Source organism: Rattus rattus, chromosome 13, assembly GCF_011064425.1.
Source record: "Rattus rattus isolate New Zealand chromosome 13, Rrattus_CSIRO_v1, whole genome shotgun sequence".
NCBI classification, from domain to species: Eukaryota; Metazoa; Chordata; class Mammalia; order Rodentia; family Muridae; genus Rattus; species Rattus rattus.
Window position 1 is genome coordinate 13,819,693 of NC_046166.1, and position 12,120 is coordinate 13,831,812.

The 12,120-nt window shown below is 45.3% G+C and overlaps 1 long non-coding RNA gene across 1 annotated transcript; it reads right to left on the reverse strand.

Annotated features, from left to right (window-relative positions):
- Positions 1-8,510: 8,510 nt before the first annotated feature.
- LOC116914465 lies at positions 8,511-12,079 on the reverse strand. The gene is made up of 3 exons (XR_004389748.1): positions 12,004-12,079; positions 9,947-10,037; positions 8,511-8,677 (listed from the first exon to the last, which is right to left on the reverse strand). It is a non-coding gene; the product is annotated as an uncharacterized LOC116914465 (long non-coding RNA).
- Positions 12,080-12,120: the final 41 nt, after the last annotated feature.

The window sequence follows — 12,120 nt, forward strand, 5'->3', positions numbered from 1 at the left end:
CCCTGCGTCACCATCTGCGGAGCTCTGGCCGGTGCGTGCGGAAGTCCGCAGCTGCTCCGCCCGGCAGGTTCAGGGCTGGAGGAGGAGCAGCTGCGATGGGGATGCTTCGGGCTGCTCCACCGCCAGGAAGTGGGTCGGCTGCAAGGAGCGGGTGGAGGATCAAAGTATTTTAGAACATGCCTAAGAAGAGAGAGCACTTGACCAGAGTTCGAGAATCCTGTGGAGGGTGAGGAGGAGGACCCAGGAAGCAGCCATAGGCCACTTACTGAGGAACAAATCGTTGGCTTGGAAGAAAGGCAGTATGATTCTATTGCTGAAAAGCGGAAGGCTGAGGATAGGAAAACCCAGAGGGGGTTAGCCTTATAAGAGAGAAAGACTAGAGAAGAAGCTTTCCACACTGCCCAGCATAGAGCAGCCAGGGCAGTCAGGCGGCAAAAGCTCCTGGAAGGAGAAACGCAGAGACTTGCTCAGAGCTATCATCCTGCGGTGGAGACTACCAAAGTGCAGGAACAGAAGACGACTTTAAGTCCCTTCCAGTCTCATCCGCGCCTAGAGCTAAGGCTGTCCCACAGCCCTGGAACACAAAACCCGCCCTCAGAGAGCTGGTTTGCCAGCAGCGCTCTTCCTCTTAAGCCCACAGCCCACAGGTGGGGCCCCACTTTCTCTCCATTGACTGTCCAAGGAGAGAAACTGTAGTTCATGGGGCCCAGGAACCTCAGAGAGGCCTAGAACAGGACCCTCCAGGTCTTCATCTGCAACCAGAGCTAAGGCTTTCCCACAGTGCTCCAGACCCAAAACCTGCCCTGAGAAAGCTGGTCTCTCAGGAGCATTCTCACACCTAAGATCACAGGCCCACAGGCCCACGGGCCCACAGGCCACAGGCTCAAGGGCCCACGGGCCCACGGGCCCACGGGCCACAGGCTCAAAGGCTCACAGGCCCACAGGCCCACAGGCCCCCACGGGCCCCCACAGGTCCACCGGCCCACGGGCGCACGGGCCCACGGGCTCACGGGCCCACAGGCTTACAGGTTCACAGTCTGGCTCACAGGCCCACAGGCCCACAGGAGGGAAAAGCTCCTGTCAGAGTCAGCAAGACCAAATAACGTCAGATAACCACATGGCAAGAGGCAAGCACAGGAACCTAAGCAACACAAACTAAGACTACGTGGCATCATCAGAACCCAGTTCTGAAAAGCAAGATTTGCATATAAAATCACATCTCATGATGATGACAGAGGACTTTAAGAAGAACATAAATAATTCAATTAAAGAAAGGAACACAGGTAAACAAGTAGAAGCCCTTAAAGAGGAAACACAAAAATCCCTTAAAGAGTCACAGGAAAACACCACCAAACAGGTGAAGGAATTGAACAAAACCATCCAGGATCTAAAAATGGAAATAGAACCAATAAAGAAGTCACAAAGGAAGACAACTCTGGAGATAGAAAACCTAGGAAAGGGGTTGGGGATTTAGCTCAGTGGTAGAGCGCTTGCCTAGGAAGCGCAAGGCCCTGGGTTCGGTCCCCAGCTCCGAAAAAAAGAACCAAAAAAAAAAAGAAAACCTAGGAAAGAGATGAGGAGTCATAGATGCAAGCATCACTAACAGAATTCAAGAGATTGAAGAGAGAATCTCAGGGGCAGAAGACACCATAGAAAACATTGACACAATAGACAAAGAGAATGCGAAAAACAAACAGCTCCTAACCCAAAACATCCAGGAAATCCAGGACACAATGAGAAGACCGAAATGAAGGATAATAGGTATAGAAGAGAGCGGAGATTCACAAATTAAAGGACCAGGAAATATCATCAACAAAATTATAGAAGAAAACTTTCCTAACCAGAAGAAAGAGATGCCCGTGAATATACAAGAAGCCTACAGAATTCCAAACAGATTGGACCAGAAAAGAAATTCCTCCCATCACATAATAGTCAAAACACCAAGTACACAAAACAAAGAAGGAATATTAAAAGCAGTAAGAGAAAAAGGTCAAGTGACATATAAAGGCAGACCTAGCAGAATCACACCGGACTTCTCACCAGAGACTATGAAAGCCAGAAGATCCTGGACAGATGTAAGAGAACACAAATGCTAGCCCAGGTTACTATAGCCAGCAAAACTCTCAATTAACATAGATGGAAAAGCCAAGATATTCCATGACAAAACCAAATTTACACAATATCTTTCCACAAATCCAGCGCTACAAAGAATAATAGATGGAAAACTCCAACACAAGGAGGGAAACAAGAAAAAGCAAGAAAATGATCTCCTTGCAACAAACTCAGAAGAAGAGAGCCACACAAACATAATTCCACTGCTAACCACAAAAATAACAGGAAACAACAGTCACTATTCCTTAATATCTCTTAACATCAACGGGTTCAATTCCCCAATAAAAAGACATAGACGAAAAAACTGGATACATAAACAGGACCCAGCATTTTGCTGCATTCAGGAAAAATACCTCAGTGACAAGGACAGACACTACCTAAGAGTTAAAGGTTGGGAAAAAAATTTCCAAGCAAACGGTCCCAAGAAACAAGATGGAGTAGCCACTGTAATTTCGAATAAAATCGACCTTCAACCAAAATTTATCAAAAAAGATAAGAAAGGACATTTCAGGGGGCTGGAGAGATGGCTCAGCAGTTAAGAGCACTGACTGCTCTTCCAGAGGTCCTGAGTTCAATTCCCAGCAACCACATGGTGGCTCATAACCATCTGAAATGGGATCCGATGCCCCCTTCTGGTGTGTCTGAAGATAGCTACAGTGTACTCATAAACATAAAATAAATAAATAAATCTTTAAAAAAAAAAAAGACAGGACATTTCATACACACCAAAGGAAAAATGTACCAAGATGAACTCTCAATTCTGAACATCTATGCTTCAAATGCAAGGGCACCCACATTCATAAAGTAAACTATACTAAAGCTCAAAGCATACATTGTACCACACACAATAATAGTGGGAGACTTCAACACCCCACTCTCATCAATGGACAGATCATGGAAACAGAAACTAAAGAGAGACACAGTGAAACTAAAGAATATACCTTCTTCTTAGAATCTCGTGGTATATTCTCCAAAACTGACTATAGAATTGGTCACAAAACAGTCCTCAATAGATACAAGAAGACCGTAATAATCCCATGCATCCTATCAGATCACCACGGACTAAGGCAGGTCTTCAATAACAACAAAGACAACAGAAAGCCCACATACACATGGAAGCTGAACAATGCTCTACTCAATGACAACTTGGTCAAGGAAGAAATAAAGAAAGAAATTAAAGACTTTTAAGAATTTAAAGAAACTTAAGGCACAGCATACCAAAACATATGGGATACAATGAAAGCCGTATTAATAGGAAAACTCATGCCTCTGAGTGCCTCCAAAAAAAATTGGAGAGAGCATACACTGACAGCTTGACAGCACACCTGAAAGCTCTAGAACAAAAAAAGAAGCAAATACGCCCAAGAGTAGACAGCAGGAAATAATCAAACTTGACCTGAAATCAAACAAGTACGAACAAAAACAACTATACAAAAAAGGAAAGAAAAAAAAAAAAAAACCAACCAGGAGCTGGTTCTTTGAGAAAATCAACAAGGTAGATACACCCTTAGCCAGACTAACCAGAGGGCACAGAGAGTGTGTCCAAATGAACAAAATCAGAAATGAAAAGGGAGATTGAGGAAATTCAAAAAAACTATGAGAATGTACTACAAAAACCTAGACTCAACAAAACTAGAAAATCTGGCAGAGCAATCAGACAACAAAAGCGGTCAAAGGGATACAAATTGGAAAGGAAGGAGTCAAAATATCACTATTTGCGGATGATATGATAGTGTACTTATGTGACCCCAAAAATCCACCAGAGAACTCCTAAACCTGATAAACCACTTCAGCACAGTGGATATTTAACCAAAGTTAAATCAGGTTCAGATAAACCATCTAAACAGTCCCATAATCCCTAAAGAAATAGAAGCAGTCATTAAGTCTCCCAACCAAAACAAAAACAAAAACAAAAAACAAACAAACAAACAAAAAACCAGAACCAGATAGGTTTAGTGCACCATTCTATCAGATCTTCAAAGAAGACATAATACTAATACTCTTCAAACTATTCCACAAAATAGAAACAGAAGGAACACTACCTACTTCATTCTTTGAAGCTACAATTATGCTTATACCTAAACCACACAAAGACCCTAAAAAGAAAGAGAACTTCAGACCAATTTCCCTCATGAATATCTATGCAAAAATACTGAATAAAATTCTGGCAAACTTAATCCAAAAACACATCAAAACAATCATTTACCATGATCAAGTAAGCTTCATCCCAGAAATGCAGGGATGGTTCAATATACGGAAACCCATCAATGTAATCTACTCAAAAATAAAAACTACATGATCATCTCATTAGATGTTGACAGAGTATTTGAAAAATTCAACACACCTTCATGGTTAAAGTGTTGGAAAGATCAGGAATTCAAGGCCCATACCTAGACATTGTAAGAGCAATATACAGCAAACCAATAACCAACTTCAAACTGAATAGAGAGAAACTTAAAGCAACCCCACTAAAGTCAGGGACTAGACAAGCCTGCCCACTTTCTCCCTACTTATTCAATATAGCAGTTGAAGTCCTAGCCAGAGCAATTAGACAACAAAAGCAGTCAAAGCGATACAAATTGGAAAGGAAGAAGTCAAAATATCACTATTTGCAGATAATATGATAGTATACTTAAGTGACCCCAAAAGTTCCACCAGAGAACTCCTAAACCTGTTAAACCACTTCAGCAAAGTGACTGGATATAAAATTAGCTCAAAAAAATCAGTAGCCTTCCTCTACTCAAAGTATAAAAAGGCCAGGAAAGAAATTAGGGAAATGACACCCTTCACAATAGTCACAAACAATATAAAATACCTTGGTGTGACTCTAACCAAGCAAGTGAAAGATCTGTATGACAAGAACTTCAAGTCTCTGAAGAAAGAAATTGAGGGGTTGGGGATTTAGCTCAACTTGCAAAGACCCTGGGTCTCCCCAGCTCTGAAAAAAAAAAAAAAAAAAAAAAAAAAAATAAAGAAAAAAGAAATTGAGGAAGATCTCAGAAGATGCAAAGATTTCCCATACTCATGGATTGGCAGGATTAATATAGTAAAAGTGGCCATCTTGTCAAAAGCAATCTACAGATTCAATGCAATCCCCATCAAAATTCCAACTCAATTCTTCACAGAGTTAGAAAGAGTAATTTGCAAATTCATTTGGAAAAACAAAAAACCCAGGATAGCAAAAACTATTTTTAACAATAAAGAACTAACTTTTGGGGGGGAAATCACCATCCCTAACCTCAAGTAGTATTACAGAGCAGTAGTGATAAAAACTGCATGCTATTGGTACAGAGACAGGCAGATAGATCAGTGGAATAGAACTGAAGACCTAGAAATGAACCCACGGGGTTGGGGATTTAGCTCAGTGGTAGAGCACTTGCCTAGCAAGCGCAAGGCCCTGGGTTCGGTCCCCAGCTCCGAAAAAAAAAAAAAAAGAAATGAACCCACACACCTATAGTCACTTTATCCTTAACAAGGGAGTAAAATCATCCAATGAAAAAAAGATAGCATTTTCAACAAATGGTGCTGGATCAGCTGAAGGTCAGCATGTAAAAGAATGCAGATCGATCCATGCTTATCACCCTGTACAAAGCTTAAGTCCAAGTGGATCAAGGACCTCCACATCAAACCAGATACACTCAAACTAAGAAAGAGAAAGTGGGGAAGAGCCTTGAACACATGGGCACTGGGGAATATTTCCTGAACAGAACACCAATGGCTTATGCTCTAAGATTAAGAATCAACAAATAGGACCTCATAAAACTGCAAAGCTTCTGTAAGGCAAAGGACAATGTCATTAGGACAAATGGCTACCAACAGATTGGGAAAAGATCTTAACCAATCCCACATCCAATAGAGGGTTTATATCCAAAATATACAAAGAACTCAAGAAGTTAGACTTCAGAAAGCTAAAGAACGCTATTAAAAATGGGGTACAGAGCTAAACAAAGTATTCTCAGCTGAGGAATATCGAATGGCTGAGAAGTACCTACAGAAATGTTCAACATCCTTAGTCATTAGGGAAATGCAAGTCAAAACAACGCTGAGATTTCACCTCACACCAGTCCGAATGGCTAAGATTAAAAACTCAGGTGACAGCAGATGTTGGTGAGGATGTGGAGAAAGAGGTACACTCCTCCATTGTTGATGGGATTGCAAACTGGTACAACCACTCTGGAAATCAGTCTGGAGGTTCCTCAGAAAACTGGACATTGCACTACCTGAGGATCCAGTTATACCACCCCTGGGCATATACCCAAAAGATGCCCTAACATATAACAAGGACACATGTTCCACTATGTTCATAGCAGCCTTATTTATAATAGCCAGAAGCTGGAAAGAACCCAGATGTCCTTCAACAGAGATATGGAGACAAAAAAATGTGGTACATCCACACAATGGAATACTACTCAGCTATCAAAAACAATAACTTCATGAAATTCATAGGCAAATAGATGGAACTAGAAAATATCATCCTGACTGATGACCCTGACTGATAGGTAACCTCACAGGGGTAAGCACGACTGAGCGCCATCTCCTCAGACCTGCCTGGGACAACAAAGCTGCCTTCCTCCAGACACCTCACCTGACTAATTACTCTTGACACACACGATAAGATCTACAGATGACAGCTGAGATCCAGATTGGTACCTTTCAGCTACAGATGAACTCTCTTGCCAAAGCCAAACTGTACAACCCACGGGACAATTACTTGGTTCAATGATCCTTTGTCCTCCCAACCCCCACCCTCAGCCCTCATTACCACTCTAGCTTACTTGCACTACCCCTCCAGCCCATTTGTTGGGAGCAGCCTCAAGACTTTGGAAGCAGCTTTCAAGTTAAAAAGCAATTGTATTTTAGCCTTGGGTTAGATCAAAGCAGCCATACCTGGGCCTGCACCTGCAGGTCTGCTTGAATTCAATAGATAGAATAAATCTGGTCGTCAGGCCGCTTGGCACTGGTGGTCAGGTCACTAAGCAACCCACCCTACTGTCTGTGTGTGTGTGTGTGTGTGTGTGTGTGTGTGTGTGTGTGTGTGTGTGTGTGTGTCCCCTGACAGATTACTCAGCCAATATCCTGGCCATCGAGCCAGGCCCATTCTTTTGTGGTTAGCTAACCCCTCCCCACGCTTTGCTTCTACCAGTATATCTTCTGCCTGAGAAAAATTAAAAATTGTCAGCTTGATCAGTCCTCTTGACTTGCTGTCTGTTCTTTGTGTCTCTTGTCCCTCATTCTCTCCTAGGTGGACCCCAGACCCTGGTCGACTGCCCTGTGGGTCAGGGCAACTGGTGCCTGAACAGGGACAATAAATGTGGATTCGAGTCAGATTACTACTGTGCCACCTGGAGATGCGAGACCATGGGAACCATCCTCTTCTTGGGATTACATCACAGTGCCTAGCAATTTCTCTCCCCGCTCTAACTATATCAACTGCAATCCCCTCTGTAGGGGCAGTGAGCCTTCCACCTTGGACTGGTGTCTTCTCCTAGATATTAAATTCACAGACCATGCAAAGGGCAAAGACTAGACGCAGGGCTTCTCATGGGGTCTCCGTCTATATCAGTCTGCGATGGACACAGGTCTCACTTTTACCATAAAACTTCTCAAGGAACCCGTCCATGCTTCTGAGCCAATACCAATTGGGCCTAATCCCATCTTAGTACCCCCCCATTCCAACCTCCTTCAAAACTCAGTCCCCTAACCCTGCTAACCATGTTCCCACACTGTCAGTTTCTTCTCCCCAGAACCTTGTCCTTACCCTAATAAATCAAACCTTTCTTACACTTAATGCTACCTCCCCTTGTGGACAATTGCTGGCTATGTTATCACTCTCAGCTACCCTTCCTCGAGGGAATTGCTATTCCTGGTACATTTTTTTTCCCACCAATGACTCTCGACGTTGCCACTGGCAACCTGGAGAGTGGAATGGTTTGTCCCTCTCCCAGGTCTCTGGATTGGGCCTCTGTGTCACCCTTATAGATTCCCCCTCACAATACGCCCACCCTTTTATCTCACCCTTGCCCCTGATAAAAATAGCCAATACCTGCTGCCCTCTAATGACGCCTGGTGGGTTTGCCTTGATGGCTTTACTCCCTGCCTTTCTGTGGATTTTCCCCACATTCTGACTTTTGCATTCTTGTACAATTAGTCCCTCGCCTAATCTACTACCGTTCAGAGGAATATTTTCATTTCTGGGGTCAGTCTTCTGACCTACCCTCCACTTTGGTCCATCAACGACGAGAACCCATTTCTGCCATTACCACATCAGTGCTCCTTGGCCTTGGTGCCATGGAAGCAGGGACAGGTATCTCTTCACTCGTTCTCTCTAAATCTAGGTATCAAGAATTCAGCGCTACCATCGGTGCTGACGTCCAAAGACTCCAGCAAGGGGTTGACGACCTGTCCAACTCCCTCTCTTCCCACGCAGAAGTGGTCCTTCGGAATCGCAGAGGACTCCATCTGCTCTTTTTACAACAAGGAGGGCTCTGTGCAGCACTCAAAGAAGAGTGCCGCTTGTGTGTAGACAAGGCAGGCAGGGTGAGGGTATGAAGAAGGTTAGAGAAGGCTTAGAAAAGAGAAAGAAAGAGAGAGAAAAAGATGAAGAGCTGGTATCGGAATTGGTTTTCAACCTCCCCACAGCTTACCACTTTATTACCCTCCATTTTAGGACCACTAGTAGGACTGGTTTTGCTTCTCTTTTGGCCCTTGGGCTCTTAATAGATTTACAGGCTTCATAAAGTGACAAATAGATGCTTTATCAGCTAAACCCACATGGATTCATTATCATAGATTGGCAATGGAGGGTCAGGAAGCACATGATGAAGGCACTAATCCACCTCAGGCACTCCTCCATCCCATCTCCATCCAACCTAAGAAAGGGCATTTCCGCCCCTGGACCAGATAAGGGGAGGCGTCCCAGGCCTTCTGTCTTCTTGGTGGCAAAGCTCCTTCTACCTTTGCTAAGGGGTGAGAGGAGACACTGCAAGGGGATGCTTTTGTACAAAGCTCCTGGACCCCTGAGGGACAATCCTGACTGCATGAATGATTGATGGAGATCATCTATGTTTTCTCTTCTGATGCCCTTCGTGGGATCCCTGATTAATATTTTGCTTTTGGTTACACTGGGACCCGTGATTTTCAACAAGCTCATGGTTTTTATTAAACAACTCGAGACCATTCAGGCTAGGCCTATGCAGGTCCACTGTCATCGCCTTGAGATGACTGATCTAGGTGGGTCCTTTGCTACCAACCGCCTCCCCTGTGAGCTGAACTGGACAGTCAATGACGGGTAAGAGAGCAACATTCTCTGACCATTTAAGGCCTAAGTCAGGAGGGCCACCATAAGCTGCTGCCTTATCCAATGACAGGCCTGGAGAAATAAGAATGTCTTGCTAAACCTAAGACAGACACAGGTCCCGAGGGGCTCTCTCATGGCTTGAAGTCCTGCCCGGGGCCACCCGGCCTGCCTATGCCTTTCCTTGCCTGAGCTAGGTGTTTTCCGCTTCATGGGCCCTTGTATCCAAGCAACATATGTGGGGGTTAGCACCAGCCAAGAATACCAGAGGTCAGGCCTCTATCCCCACCCTAGCAAAGAGTTTTTACCACCACGGTTTTATAAGTAAAGAAAAAGGGGGAGACGTTGGAAGCAGCCTTCATGTTAAAAAGCAATTGTATTTTAGCCTTGGGTTAGATCAAAGCAGCCATACCTGGGCCTGCACCTGCAGGTCTGCTTGAATTCAATAGATAGAATAAATCTGGTTGTCAGGTCACTTGGCACTGGTGGTCAGGTCACTAAGCAACCCACCCCACTGTTCCCCTCCACTGACAGATTTACCCAGCCAATATCCTGGTTATCGAGTCAGGCCCATTCTTTTGTGGTTAGCTAACCTCTCCCCACACTTTGCTTCTACCAGTATATCTTCTGCCTGAGAAAAATTAAAAACTGTCAGCTTGATCAGACCTCTTGACTTGCTGTCTATTCTTTGCATCTCTTGTCCCCCATTCTCTCCTAGGTGGACCCCAGATCCTGGTGGACTGCCCTGAGGGTCGGGGCACTTATTTAGTGTTTTCTTTGATACTTAAATCCCACCCAAAATTTTCACTACAAATGACACCTCTCGTTTAAAAAAAGTAAAAGGAGGAATTGCAGGATGGCGAGCTGTGAAAGGTACCCTGAATCCTGGTCAAAACAGGTCGAATCCCCTAAAAGGGACAGCAGGTGCATTCCCAGCTAGATCAGGGCCTCACTAGCTGCAGCACCGCCCCCCCCCCGCCCGAAACCCCTGTACAGAGATTTGAGATAGACCAGTCACGCAAACCCCTAACCCCTCCTCCATAGGTGAGGACGTGACCACAGGTCAAGTAGGCTCAAAACAGAGCAGTAGTAGAGACAAGACCACGCCCCCAAATATGTAGATGAAGTCTTCCCAAGCTCTTAGGACAAACCAATAGGAAGTACCTGCTGTCAGACACTGACCCATCCAAAAAACTGTACTTAAGGGTCGTGTTCAGAATTAAAGCTGTGCAGGAATTATTCCATCGCCTGAGAGCTTCTGTCATAAGAGCTGTAACACCGCCGAAATCACCTCCAGAAGCTCCTCACTGGTTAGTCAGTCTCCTGCTGGCTCAGCCCGGCCTGAGCAGCCCAAGCCGCCCAAAGGAGAAGGGCGGGCAGCTGGGTGGGGGAGCGGGAGGCGGGCAGCGGGGGCAGCGAAAGCTGTTCTCCCTCCCTGCCTGAACTCTCTACCTTCGCCAGAACCTGAGCACCTAGCGGGGCAAGAGATCACTGTGAAGAGCAATCCGAAGAGCCCTACAGTAACCCAATCACAAAAAACACATGGTGTGCACTCTCACTCATACCATGTAAAACTGGATATTAGCCCAAAGCTAATCCACAGACCACGTAAAGCTCAAGAAAAACGACCAAAGTGTGGATGCTTCAGTCCTTCTAAAAGGGGGAACAAAAATATTCATAGGAGATATGGAGACAAAGTTTGGAGCAGAGACTGAGGAATGGCCATTCAATAGAGCCTGGCCCACCTGGGGATCCAGCCCATACACATACGGCCAGCAAACACAGACAATACTGCTGATGCCAAGAAGTGCATGCTGACAGGAGTGTGATACAGCTGCCTCCTGAGAGGCTCTGTCAGAGCATGACAAATACAGAGGTGAATGCTAGCAGCCAACCATTGAACTGAGAATGGGGTCCCATTGGAGGAGTTAGGGGAAGGATTGAAGGAGCTGAAGGGCTTGGCTCTCTATAAGTACAACAGTACCAACCAACCAGAGCTCCCAGGGACTAAACCACTACCCAAAGAGTACACACGGACAGATCCATGGCTCCAGCTGCATATGTAGCAGAGGATGGCCTTAAGGGCCTGCCAAGGCTGGACCCCCAGCCCCCTCCAGGAGAACGTAAGGGCGGGGAAGTGAGAAGGTGGTTGGGTGGAGAACAACCTCATAGAAGGAGGAGGAGGAGAGGGAGGAGGAGAAGGAGGAGGGGGGAATGGGATAAGGACGGGAAACTAGGAAAGGGGGTAACATGTGAAATGTAAGTAAAAAAATATCGGGGGGGAGGAGAGAGAGAGAGAGAGAGAGAGAGAGAGAGAGAGAGAGAGAGAGAGAGAGAGAGAGAGAGAGAGAGAGAGAAGCGTTAGATTGGCTGGCCGCACAACAGGTTTCATAGTAACTAGCCTTGAACTTCTAGTCCTCCTGCTTCCATTTCCCCAGTTCTAAGATGACAGGCTGTGTGTGCCATCACACCCAATTTTCCGCGAATAAATCCGTTTTTTTCTTGTGTCCTTTTTGGAGACAGGGTCTCCTGTAGCCCAGGATAACCTCTCACTACACAGCCTAGGATTAGCCCGCAACTCCAAATCATTCCTTTACCTTCGGCAAGGCGCACAAGCCCAGTCAGATCTGAGCCAGCTGTGAAGTACCTCTGAGAACCCAGGCCAGAGCAGCAGTTTCCGGACTATGCTGAAGACGATGGGTCTCTGGTCCTGT